Below are 13,138 nucleotides of genomic sequence, written 5' to 3'. Positions count from 1 at the left end.
ACAGGATATCAGATAGCAGCAGATAATGGCGTGGTGTAACATTTAATTGCTTCCCCACCTTGTTTTCTGGCAGTATTGCAGGAGCATTATAAAGTGACACAGAAGCTGTATAAAGGTCATATAATTGGATTAGACTGCACCGAAAATGAAAAAAGAAAAAACAAAGTTTAAAGAAAACAGTATAAAGGCAGTGGGGCTGAAAGCGAATAGAAGCAAGTGAGAAGAACTACTGCCAAGTAGAGAGCAAATACACTTTCCAACTCATTGTCCTGATTCTGAGAAGTGTCCACTGCCGCGTTTCGAAATCGCTCTCACATGGATGCTGGCAAAGTCTTCACAACTCTCCCATGAAATAATACATCAAGCCATGACTCATGAAGACAGAGGAAACCTCACGGGCTTTACCCCACTCAGAGCAAAGTCAATAGACACATGACTGAGGAGGGGTAGATATTAAACTAGCATTGGGTTTCACTGTGCACAGGCAAAACTTTCCCTTGTTACATGCATGCATTTTTATGTGTAAGACAATAGATATTGTTAAGCCCATTGTTTCCTCAAAGAATTGTTGGAAGATGCTACATTATTGAAACGCTGACTGTATGGCCAATCATAACATTCATGTGTTGTGCATTTTCTATGATCAACAACACATTACATTTATATAGTGATTTACTCAAAAAGCAGACTGTTACCAAATTCTTGTTGAATGGCTTCTTCATCTGGTCACAGTTCCACATCTGGAGTGGTAGCTGGCATGCTGCTCTGCTGAGTCAGTGTATCAAGAATTCCTGTGTAGTGGGATGAGTAACAATTGGCTTAATTACTATTCATTTTGCATTGTGGAATTGGTAATATATTCGTTTTGAAAGCCTGTGTGTGTGCATGATGTACTGTATTTGTAGTGTTCTGAGAACCTGAGTTACTAAACACCTCTTGACTTCCAACAGGTCCTCAGGTACTCCAGAGCAGCACTTCAGTCTATCAGCTACCTCCACTGTATCCACTTTGACAGTCTAACCCTATGCCATGCCAGACCAGACCACCTGGAAATGAATTCTAGGCCCTAGACCGATTCCACAATACAAAATAAATAGTAACTAATTGTTACTCATCCGACTACACAGGAATTCTTGATATACTGTTTCAGCAGAGCACCTGGAAATGAATTCTAGGGCCTATAGAATTCATTTCCAGGTGGTCTGGTTTGCCATGGCATACATACAGTGTAGGGTTAGACTGTCAAAGTGGGTACAGTGGATAACGATCGACATGAAGCGACATGAAAGGCCTAGAAGGCCTATTATGTCTCGTGTTCAGGCCTTCTAGGCCTTTCATGTCGCTTGTTGCTAGGAGCAGATGAGCACAAGGCACCCCACTCTCTTGGGCTTGTCTCTGATCAGCACAGTCCTGTGTGGCCTCGGTACGTGGGGACGGAAATGTGTGCTGACTTATGGTAACAGATCAACTCTGTGGACTGACACACAACATTAAGTCCAAACAAAATCAAATGGCACCTTAATTACAGGCTAGAACGCTTTTGCCAGACTCCACAATCTCCCAGCAATGTTTGTTTAATTTCCCTCTGTCTTTCTCTGATTTGTCTTTACTGTAAGCCTGGCTGTGGGTTTCATGCTGTAGTTTTGCACAATGTCTGCTTGTGTCTAGTGTGTGATTATTGGAGCAGCTGGCTGGCTAGTGGGACTGTAGTCATGACGACTTCATCATTCTGCTGCCAGCAGCTTGCGTCTCTGTGCTGGCCTGGAGTGATGGCCCCAGAGATTGGCTCTGACAGTGTCTTGCTACACCTCTTGCTGTATGTTGCGTGTAGGTTCAGTGCTGTATTGTGTGTGTGTGTGTGTGTGTGTGTGTGTGTGTGTGTGTGTGTGAGTGTCTGCATGCAAGATGTATAGATCCATGTTCAGCGCTGAGAGACATCTTAAGATCTACATTTGGATTCATTTTGACAACAACAATGATGAATATTCAGAGAGGAATTATTGCGGAAGTCAAATTTTTGGCCAAGTCTCGCTTTGCTTTGGTGTAGTAATTGAAACAGCATCAATCATTTTCATGTTTCATGACTGTTTTTCCTCCATTCAACAACTTCATCAAACTTGTCTTCAAGACTCAAAAGTCTCACCTTACCTAAGGCTGATATAATAACAATAATTACTTCACACCAGGTGTTGACTTCTAAGGCCTGAAGTAAATGTTTTGAAAGGATAGCATTGCCATTAATCTTGACTATTAGCTTTAGTGTATTGAATCCTAATGGTCATTTCCTCATGTCAAGGGCCACACACATTTTCCAAATTAGCTCTCAGATATCAGAAGGCTGCTGTTGCAGTTTGACCACTCTTTGAGTGAAAGTATGAGGAACACTGGTACATCAGAGCAGTATCAGGAAGTAGGAGACTGGCAGAAACAATTAGAAGAGATTTATGATCATGTTGAAGGTGGCTTGAGAGGTTAACAGGTGACACTCAATCATTGACCCGAACCATTACACATTTGATATCAAGATGCAGAGGTGGAAAAGTCCAGCTTCAGAAAAGTCCCACCAGAAAAGGCCAACCATTCACTGAAACCAGCTGATTCTAATTAGCGCAACTCTTCAGAGCAGCTAATTGATGACATAACCTGTGTTAAGTGCCAATTCATGGGTTTCATCAGGTCCCTTTCCACAGGTGTATAAAATCAAGCACCTTGATTATCAATGCAGACTGCATGGTGTTTGATTAATACACCTGTGAAAAGGGATCTGAGGAAATCCATGAATACATTGGACTTTTACTTTCTGAAGCTGGAGTTTTCCACCTCTGTCAAGATGTTCTGTGACATTAGAGGAAATGCTATCAGGTGGACTGACCTAAGGCTTAGGAGGACCCTTCTCGTGCATCTGTCCCAACATGAATGAGGCCCAATAACAGCTTTTCGTAGCCTGGCGTCCTCATGCCTGGCACAGCGTTGCCTTGACAGCTGTAGTGCGGACCACGTTTCTTCCCTCAACACCTCGCGTCACGCTCCCCCCCCCCTTGCCCGCTCTCTCCCTGTCATGCTCAAGTGTTACTTTTACGAACCGCATAACAGGCTTTTATGGACTGCATACAGTGCGTGTCTCGCAGAACAAAGCGGCGTTTCATGCTTACCTTATGCTCTTTACTGGAACAGGGGAACAGCAGAAGCCCTCTCCCGGCAGTAGCCGGCTCATGTTTGTGATGTGGTGCTGTTTGTAAACAAAATTGTGGGAGGCTTATTTGGCAGGTGTTTTTCACTAGAGGCAGCTAGTAATGGAAGCAAGAGCTTTGCAAAAAGTCAATAAGAAGTCTGTCCAATACATCTTGATTTATGCTCATTCTTATTCATGGAGAAAGAATTACACATTCATAATACAAACTCATTTCCAAAAAAGTTTGGACGCTGTGTAAAATGTAAACAAAAACAGAATGGGATAATCTGCAAATCTTGTAAACCCATGTTTAGTTGCAAAAAGGACACAGACAACATGTTGTAAGATTATAATCTGGCCTTATAAAATCTGTCAGAGTAATACAAATTATAAAATGGTGTTCTGATGTTTAAACTATGGAGACAGGCAGAGCGATGCAAATATGGCAAATAACGTTAAATAAGGTTCCCACACTGTTGCCAGGCTTTCACCCGGAGATAGGAGAGCCAAACGATGACTAGTCAATTATAGAACGGGCCACAGAGGAGAATCAGTGTGAAACGGTCACAGACAGAGGTCCGCCATGATTCAATTAACAATCCACATTGTGATTCCCTTCCCTGTGTAGCAGGACTAGGTCCATGCCCCCTTAGTTAGCTCGGCAGTGCCCTGCTGAGTGGCTCACCTCCAATCGCCCAAAGCCAATCAATACGTGGGAGCGGGGGGGGAAGGAGGAGAAAGGGCACCAGGAAGGCAACCGGGGGGGGGGGGGGGGGGGAGGGAACCAGGAAGGCAACAACACCAGGCCCCGCTAATGGCTGTCGCCCTCATGACGACCCATGACCCAAAGGCATAGGTGGGGAGCTACCCTGGCTACGGTGCTGCATTGAGCTACACGCCGTACAAAACGGGAAGGGGGGGGGGGGGGGGAGGAAGAGAAAGGGCACCAGGAAGGCAACGGGGGGGGGACGGGGACGGACAGGGACACACAACCCAACCGAAGCTGGCCATGCACCAAGCCTACCTGACTCCTTCTTGGTCCAACAAACAGCTGCCGTTTTGTCTGAGAGAAAAAAAAATAAAAATAAACCAATAGTAATACAACAAAGCAAAACAGTTACAAAAGACAGAAAAACACTGGAACACACGTCTCTGGCTTTGCTATGTGATCCTCTGCCAACTACGCCAAATGTGGCAAAGTGGATGGTTTGCTATATTTTGCATCCTGCCGACTACGCCAAATGTGGCAAAGTGAATGGTTTGCTAAATTGACACATGTCGACTACGCCACCTGAGGCCCTTCCCCTCAGAATATAAACTCTTTTAGACTGGTTAAGCTACCAGGCAACACAGGTTCGGGGTCACAGAAAACCAGAGAGAAGTGTGTCCAAAAATAAACTCTTTATTACAATTAAGAACATAGGGAGTGAGTTCTCTCCAGTGTGGGTTCGCTCAAGTCAGTATTATTCTCCAGTGTGGATTCGCTAAACAGCAGTAGTACTCTCCAGAGTGAGTTCGCTAAAGTCAGTATGGTGGCTATTCAGGGAATGAGACACTCGTGAATACACAGCACTACAATGCACAGCACTCAGTTGTCACAGCAAACAGTGTAAATCACAATCACTTCACGCTGGCTTATGGTGACAAATTATGACACGCAGTGCAACAAGGTAGCAGGATAGCCTCCACAACCGAACTGAATTCGTAGTCACTCGGTAAGCAAACAGCACACACCTGTCGTCACTTCAGTTAATCAACTTCGTGGCTTAACACAGCCGATGCAACAAACGGAATGAAACAAACAAGACAAACGCAAAACAAAACAAGACAAAACAGCAGCGTTCGTCGGAACTGGAACCAAGATGCCTTGATGTTGCCGTTCTGTTACCGCCGAGATCTGCTACACAAAGAATGTACAATTAAAACCTATGCAAGCTACATATTAGTTTAAAACAGTTAACGTGACCTACCGCTCGGATGTGGTCAGTTACGACAGCCCTTGTTCGGCGACTAGCTGCAGTCCTAAAACCCCAAAGTCTGAGTCAGCCTATTTCTGATAAAGCTACATAAACGTCACTAAACACAAATGCCACAATCACCTACCGAAGTCGGCGGACACACAGAGCCGGCCAGGGGAGAAGCCAATACGGGGAACGGTGAAGGCTGGAGTCAAGTAACAATGCGGCTACGACGTTAGCCTTCAAAATACAAGCTAAACTTTATAGCCGCTCCCACGTAGCCTATTGATTGGCTTTGGGCGATTGGAGGTGAGCCACTCAGCAGGGCACTGCCGAGCTAACTAAGGGGGCATGGACCTAGTCCTGCTACACCTGTGTGAACGCAAAAGCCGGCCGCCATGATTCAATTAACAATCCACATTGTAATTCCCTTCTCTTGTAATTCCAAAAGCTGGCTAGCGAATTTACACAAAGGGGGTTAACAAGGAGACATTAGAACCAACCCTTTCTTTAGTGGGAGCTACTCATTATATGTTTTGTATATATTTTGCGCCATTTCCTTGTTTAGTATTCACTTTGACACCGGTGTTTCCAATGTATCATTGCATACTGTCAAGGTATCATTGCGTGCCTTGCTATTGCACAAAATTGGATTAAAGGACTTATTTTGCAATATAGAAGCCATCCTCCATTGAAAACACTGAAAAAGCTGTGTAATGCGAATGAAAACACAAGGAGGAACATTTCACAACTTATCAGGTCAACTGGCGCCATGATTAGCTTTAGCCCACAAAGAGCATCTCAGAGCCTCTCAGAAGTAAAGATGTGTTGATATTCAGCACTCTGGGTAAACCTGTGTAGGCAAATGAAACAATATAAGAATAACGCTTTTTAATACTATAAGATTTCATCATTTGCAGCAGGGAATGATTTTTTCCACCCAACATTCTGAAAGCTTATATCAATTCAGTTGCATTTACAACATGTGCTGTTGCGTTCTGAATGATCTGCAACTTATTAAGATTTTTTTTTTTTTTTTTGACAAGCCAGTAAAAAGAGAGTTACTATACTGTACTCAAGCCTGCTAGTAATGATTAATGTGTGCTTCAAAGTTCAGGTCTGGGTCAAGGAGCTCACCGAGATTTTTGACAAGGGGTTTGGTGTTCTGTGCCAGGGAGTGCTGATGAGTTCCCTCTGCGTCCTACGGACAATAACTAGAACTTAGGTCTTATCTTTGTTCAGTTGCACAACATTATTTGACATCCATGTATTCATTTGGTCAATACATTGAATAGGGCTGGTGTCACCTTGGGAGGTGGAAATGTAAAGCTGGGTATTGTTAGCATAGCTATGGAAGTCAATCCCAGGTCTCCTGATGGTGTTTCCCAGCGGGAGCATGTACAGACTGAATAGAACTGGTCCGAGAATGGACCCTTGAGGGACACTTCATGTGACGGGAGTGGCAGCAGAGTAGTGATCATCACCAAGGGAGACCATGACATCAGATAAGTATGTCCTGAATTAATTAAGGACACGCCCAGACAGGCCAACACGATGCTGTAGCCTGCTGAGAAGCATGGCACAGTCTACCGTATTAAAAGCAGCGCCCAGATCTATTACAAGAATAGAGGGGAGGTTGTTGTCCATGCTCATTCTTACCTTAGTGCTGTCTCTGTGCTATGGTGGGGGCGAAAACCAGACTGTATCCTTCCTATTGAAAATTGAGATTTAAGCAGTCGTATAGGCTAGTTGATTGTTTCTCAAGGATTTGACCAAGAAAAGGGAGGATTGAGATGTGTCGCTACTCGCTAGTTATTTAGAACTTGAGGATCCAGGGTGCTCTTTTTAAAGAGTGGTTTCACAATTGCAGTTTTCAACGTCTGAGGGAACTCGTCTGTGCTGAGAGAGTAGTTCACTACAGAAAGCACATCATCTTCAAAACAGCTGAAAACTGCCTTCAGTTGTTGGGTATGGGATCAAGCAGGCATGTGGAAGGTTTCAATTGCAAAACAATTTCACAGGGGACGGTGGCCAGAGACTGGGGCTCAGTGGCATTCAGTGGCATTCAGTGTGGTATGGTTAAGAACCAGCCTAATATTGAGGATCTTATCCCTGAAAAATGCAGCATGCATGCTCCTCACACTTGTGATGATAGGTTTTTTTGGGAGGTGGATTTAAGAGACTGTCAATAGTGGAAAAGAGCACCCAAAATCAAAGCACCTTAGATATCAAGACAGTTAAAAATACTGTGCTTGAATTCAGGCGTGGGGCAAGATTTGAAAGTAGGCAAGTAAAATTGGACTAAATTCACCCTGTAAGGAGTCTGGGGAACACTGTGTGGGCAGGTGTGGACAAAGGTTCCAACAAAGGTCAATCGGAACAATGAGCACTGTTATTGTTTAATAAAGTTATCTAAAATGGAAAATAATGTTTTCACTCTGGAACAAGTGACATAGATTTTGTTCCCTTTTTTGGCTACATTCAAAAAATGTTTGCTTCCGCTCTTCCGCTAATCCCTGATTTACAGTCAGTGCATAATATTCACATATGCAGAAAACCCAAAGAAGTCTTTGCAAACAAGGGACAAGGCTCAATATCAAATATTCTTCAAAAGAATGATTATACGACCTCCCAAAAAGCCAGATGCGTTTAGCGTGGGTGACATTCCTCTCTTGATCGAGTGGGGATTATGAAAACACTCGAGCAGGAGTGATAGCCCACAACTCTGGCGAGAGCAGCCATGAGACATGCAAAAGGTAGCAGGCGGCAGTTATTCAAGAGCAAGACAGGCCTATTTTATTGCCCAAGTGCATGTCTGGAGAGACGAGTCATATCCTAAGTCTGAAAGCTTCACACGGACTGAAGCCTCAGTCGAGAGTGAATGGATGGAATAGTGCGAGGGCCAGCGGGGGGGTGGCGATGGGCTCCAGGACGACCTGTGGGTCAAAGTGCTCAGACTGACTGGGGGGGGGGGGGGGGGGGGTGGGACTGCGATACCAGTAATACACCTCAGCAATGAAGCTCCACCTCCTCTGGTCTGCCGGAGGAACCGCGGGCCAGGAGTGGGAGCGGGACCAGGGCCGTCTCTCTGATGCGTCTGCCAAAGCAGGGGGCCATTCTGCCCCATGTCCACTGAAGGAGAGAGGGAGAGTGGGAGAGAGGGAAAGAGGGAGAGAGGGATGGAGAAGAAGGAGGAGGAGGAGGGGGAGGGGACTCAGCGGGAGAGCAGACTACTCTGCCCGTAAAAAAAAGGAGGATGAAAAGAAAACAGATGGTGTGCCACGATGAGGAAATGGCTCTAAAACCTGCATGGGCTTTTTTTCAGACCAAGGCTAACAACTACCAAACATCTGTAGGAGTGCAGTACAAGATGCTTTTTGTATATCAGATACCCCCCCCCCCCACACACACACACACACACACACACACACACACAAACACGTACACACGCACACACGCACACACAGCCTCTTAAAGGATTCTTCACAAATGCTTAGCAAACTACCACACAACCCTTAGAAGAGAAGGTATCGCGCTACTCGGCCATACGTTGTAGAGTAGACACAATCCTCACATTTCCCCTGTCAGTACATTGTCAAAATGTCAGAAATACATACATACATAAATACACCTCTCAAATCAGTATATGTGTTTGTGTATGTGAGAGAAAGTGAGTCAGCAAGAGTGTGTGTGTGTGTGTGTGTGTGCATGTCAGCATGCAATCTTGCGTGTGTGTGTGTGTGTGTGCATGCCTGCGCGCGCGCGTGTGTGTGTGTGCGCCTGCGTGTGTGTGTGTGTGTGTGTGTGTGTAGCCTGTGGAGACCTGAAGAGCTGCTCCCCTGCACTAATCCTCCTGCACTTTGATGTAGGTTCAGAGTGCACGTTCCAGCGATTGGTCACCTCACCCCTCTCCACCCCCTCAGGCTACTGCCCTCTCCCCCCTCCAATTACCACGGCCTCTAATGATGCCGCTCAGCCTCCACCTCCACCTCCACCTCCACCAGACAGCCCGGCCACTGAAGAGGAACATATTGTGTGTGTTTTTTTGGAGGGGTCAGCTTGTCGTAATCTCTAGTAATTAGCCCTTGGCTTGTAAAACACATCTGAGGAACAGAGGGTGAAGTGGTTGAGGCGTCTCCACTGACTCTGATGGTCTACACATCAGCACACACGACACACCACACCACACCACCTCTGCAACTGGCAGAGTTTGCCCCTAGTGAGCTAAAGAGAGGCAGTCAGTCACACAACACCGGTTTGGGAAGGACATCAAGTTGTCAGAACTTTCCCAGCAGGGCATGTTCCTGTTCACCTGGATCTCCACATTCATCATTAGTGCAAAAGTTCAAGTTGAAGTTGACCGGTATTTCGGCATTAATCCAAAGTGACAGACTCGCAATGGTGGGTTCAGGAATTGAACCCAGCGGTGACTGATGGACAGGTGGTGACGTTACCACCACTCCACCCTGCCTGCAGTGTAACAAAATTACGTCTTCTCCTCTGTCTTCAGATTAGACTGTATGTCACTGTTATGTTTCAGTAGATTATCAAAGGAAAAATACTACTATAAGTTATGTTAATAGCACTGTATATGTTTCAAACAACAATAAAATATATCTGGTTGTTATATCAAAGAGGCAGCAGTTCTCTGTACTTCTGCCAGCCCACAGACAGCGCTGAGGTTTCTGAAAAGTAGCATATAGAAATCCTGCCGGAAACCTGTGGCTTGTCTGGTACTGATTAAAGTGGCGGTCGGACAAATGACTCTTTAAGTGTGTGGGGTCTGTGTAAAGGAAGCCGGCGTAATTTGCTCATATTGCGTCCTTCCTCGCTCCGGTGGCCTCAGCTGTGGACGAGAGTGGCGGCAGGGAACAGCTCCGATGGCGCATCTGACGGAAATCAACCTCGGCGGTTTTCCTGCGTCTGGCCCCCCGAGACCCACGCTGTCACTCAGCAATCCTCAGAGGCACGTCACACACACACCAACACACACACACACACACACACACACACACACACACACACACACACACACACACACACACACACACACACACACACACACACACACACACACACACACACACACACACACACACACTCACAGGCTGGTCATTATTATTACACAATCAGAGGGTCAGATGACTCTGGGCCTCCAACAACCCACTGCAGCAGCAGCAGAAGCACTTCTATGCTCTTCTATGCTAACCACTCATCCACTTTGCCTCCACCACCAACCCAAGCGCCCCCCCAGGCCTGTTGATGTAGATGTTCCTTGACATCTTCCCTCTCATGCTACTCAGCATGTGATCTTTAGCTCGATGTGTGTTGCGGTTCAGTGATAAACACAGCACCTGAGGTAAGGCCCGGGTCAGCTGCTGTTGCCTCTATCATCTCCACAGGGGGTGTTAAGGCTGAGACTCTTCTCTGCTCGGACTGAACATCCCGTCTGTGCATAAGGGGTGTCCTCCGAGTGACACCGATGTGGGCGAGAACAGACCGCTGTACCAGGACGACAGCTCCGGGGGAACTGGGGGGGGTTCGGCGGGCGACACGGAGGAGGAAAATAGACAAGACTCCTCTGCTGATGGCTCCACGTGTTCTAGCAAGTTTGTTTGCAGAGCACGGTGCTGGCAACGCCACCCACATCAAAGGTTCGATTCCCGCTGGGTGCACATGGCCAGAAGAGGAAGAGAGACAGAGAGGGGGGGAAAAAACAGTATGAAAACACACAGTGTGTTGTACGCTGGTGTGGATGAAAAGTTTTCTGCGGAGTAATGAATGTAAATCGAAAAGCTGCACACACAGCCCTCTGGAATGTCTGTCTGGTCGTTGAGTCGGTGGGGGGAAGTCTCGGAAGGCTCTGCGGAGCGTCTGTGTTCCAGCGGAAGCTGGCCGCGGCGCTCCGGGCCCGACGCAATGAGAAGTGCAGCATCAGGTGGCGCAGCTGTCTGCAACACACGACTAAGAAAACAGATAGAAATCGCACAACAATAACACACAGCCTCCTGTCGGTGAGCCCATCGACTCTCTTTTTGAATACTTTTTATCCTTATCGCGGCGCTCGTCGAAATCCCAAAAGCTAGAATTCCAAAACGTAATACATATTTAGTAGGTTACTTGTGAAAACCAGGGTAAACCCTTGTATGGAGGGCAGTTAGAGCCACAGTTACACTGTAAATGCCGAACTATTAAAAAAAAAAAAAAAAAAATTGAAGGAAGGGAAAGCGCCAACTCTCTGGAGCTCTCTCCAAGCGAACTTCAGCCAACCACTGATCAGCAAGCCAGGCCATTAAAATTAATGAACAGGGCTGTGTAAAGAATCATTGTTTACTTATATCTGTGTGGGGCTGCGCTCCACCCCGGGGACTTGCTAAATGCATTCAGTAAACAGGCGCGGAGAAGAAGGGAATTACAACAGCAAACCGCTCTTCTCACCCACCTTTCCAAGAATGTCCCATATTTCTTTCGGCTGACATACGCCGAAGTAGGAAGAGGCATTTCTTTTTAGGAAAGGGGTAGGAGTTATTAATAGCATTCCTGCATACTCACCCCAAGCTAGCAGTGGGCTACTAGCAACAGCCAAACAGTGGGCGACTGGGCAGAACTGTCAGCAGTCGGATACAACATGACACGCAGATAGACACAGAGGCCGTGTGAAAGATGGGGGAGACAGTCTGGTAGCACACAACTTCAGCCTTGGTGATGTTGTTATTCATAAGGTGACGTCACTGCTTTACTTCAATACACTTTTCTGGTTCACAAAGGAAGATGTGCACAGGACCACAGGGAAGATCAAATATCAAAAGCTGACTGATATTTAGCAGACGCTTTTTATCAAAAGTGACACAGACTTTTGCAATGGCGGGAATGGAACTTGGGTCGAGCGACTGTTAGTCAGTGATGTTTCTGCTGCTCCATTACGCCCACATACAAACAAAGGAAGTCACACACAAGCAGTGTAGCCTATACAATACAACGAGTGTATGCAACTAGTGTCAAATGAAGAGCTGTTTTTACCCTGTGTGTCATTCTGCCTAGTCACTGACTCAGATGCAGCTCACACGTGTGCAGCTCCACCACCATCCCAGGAAGGAGATAAGGCTGTGAGGCAGACAGCAGCAGCCAGCAGCGCGTCCCAGTGCAGGGTGGTCATCAAGGGGGACATCCAGACAGGAACATCCATTACGACCGGAGTTATCTGAGGTTATCTTCTCCCAAACCGGTCTTCTCACAGCAGCCGTGCATCCCACTGTGACCCCGACTGTGTCCATCTTAGGCTTGAAGATAGAAATATCCTCCTGCTTCTAAAAAGGGGCCCTCTACAGATCTGTTGGGACCCTTCACATAAATTATATTATTTGACACTGCTACTGTTTTCAGTGAGTGCGATCTTGTGAAAACTCACTTTTGATCTCCATATCGGTCTCTAGGCCGAAGTTTGAAGAGGGAAGTAGTTGTGTGACAAAGAGTGATGCCTGCTTGGGTGCCCCATTTGATTCAACTTTGAACACACACAGTCACACGCGCTCTCTCACACACACACACACACACACACACACACACACACACACACACACACACACACACTTCTGGGCAGAACATCAGGGCAATTTCCCGTTAAGAAATAAAAGAATCAGCTAAAGTATTTAGCCACGGGGGGGCAATTGAGAGGATTTTCACAGTGAGCGCTGACATACGGCACACAAACAATAAGACGTTAGTCAATAAGTCAGAAAACAAGACAAGCCTCCTTTGTACCCTTAATCTGAATGTCACAAGTATCAAAGCATTGCAGACTGGCACTGGATACCACTTGCACAATCGTAATGAAATAATCTTAATTCAATCATCTGTAGAATGCAACATTATAATTCAAAACTGGCATTGCTAGACTGAAAACATCAGAGGTGATATGAGGCCAGCACCTAGCACGAGACGTGTATGCAGACGAGGTTCTGTCCACAGACTGACCATCACCAAGCTAGCTGGACCTGGGTCCACGCAG

Source organism: Sardina pilchardus, chromosome 3, assembly GCF_963854185.1.
Source record: "Sardina pilchardus chromosome 3, fSarPil1.1, whole genome shotgun sequence".
Lineage (NCBI taxonomy): Eukaryota > Metazoa > Chordata > Actinopteri > Clupeiformes > Clupeidae > Sardina > Sardina pilchardus.
The sequence above is the reverse complement of the archived record's forward strand: the minus strand, read 5'-3'. Positions refer to the sequence as shown.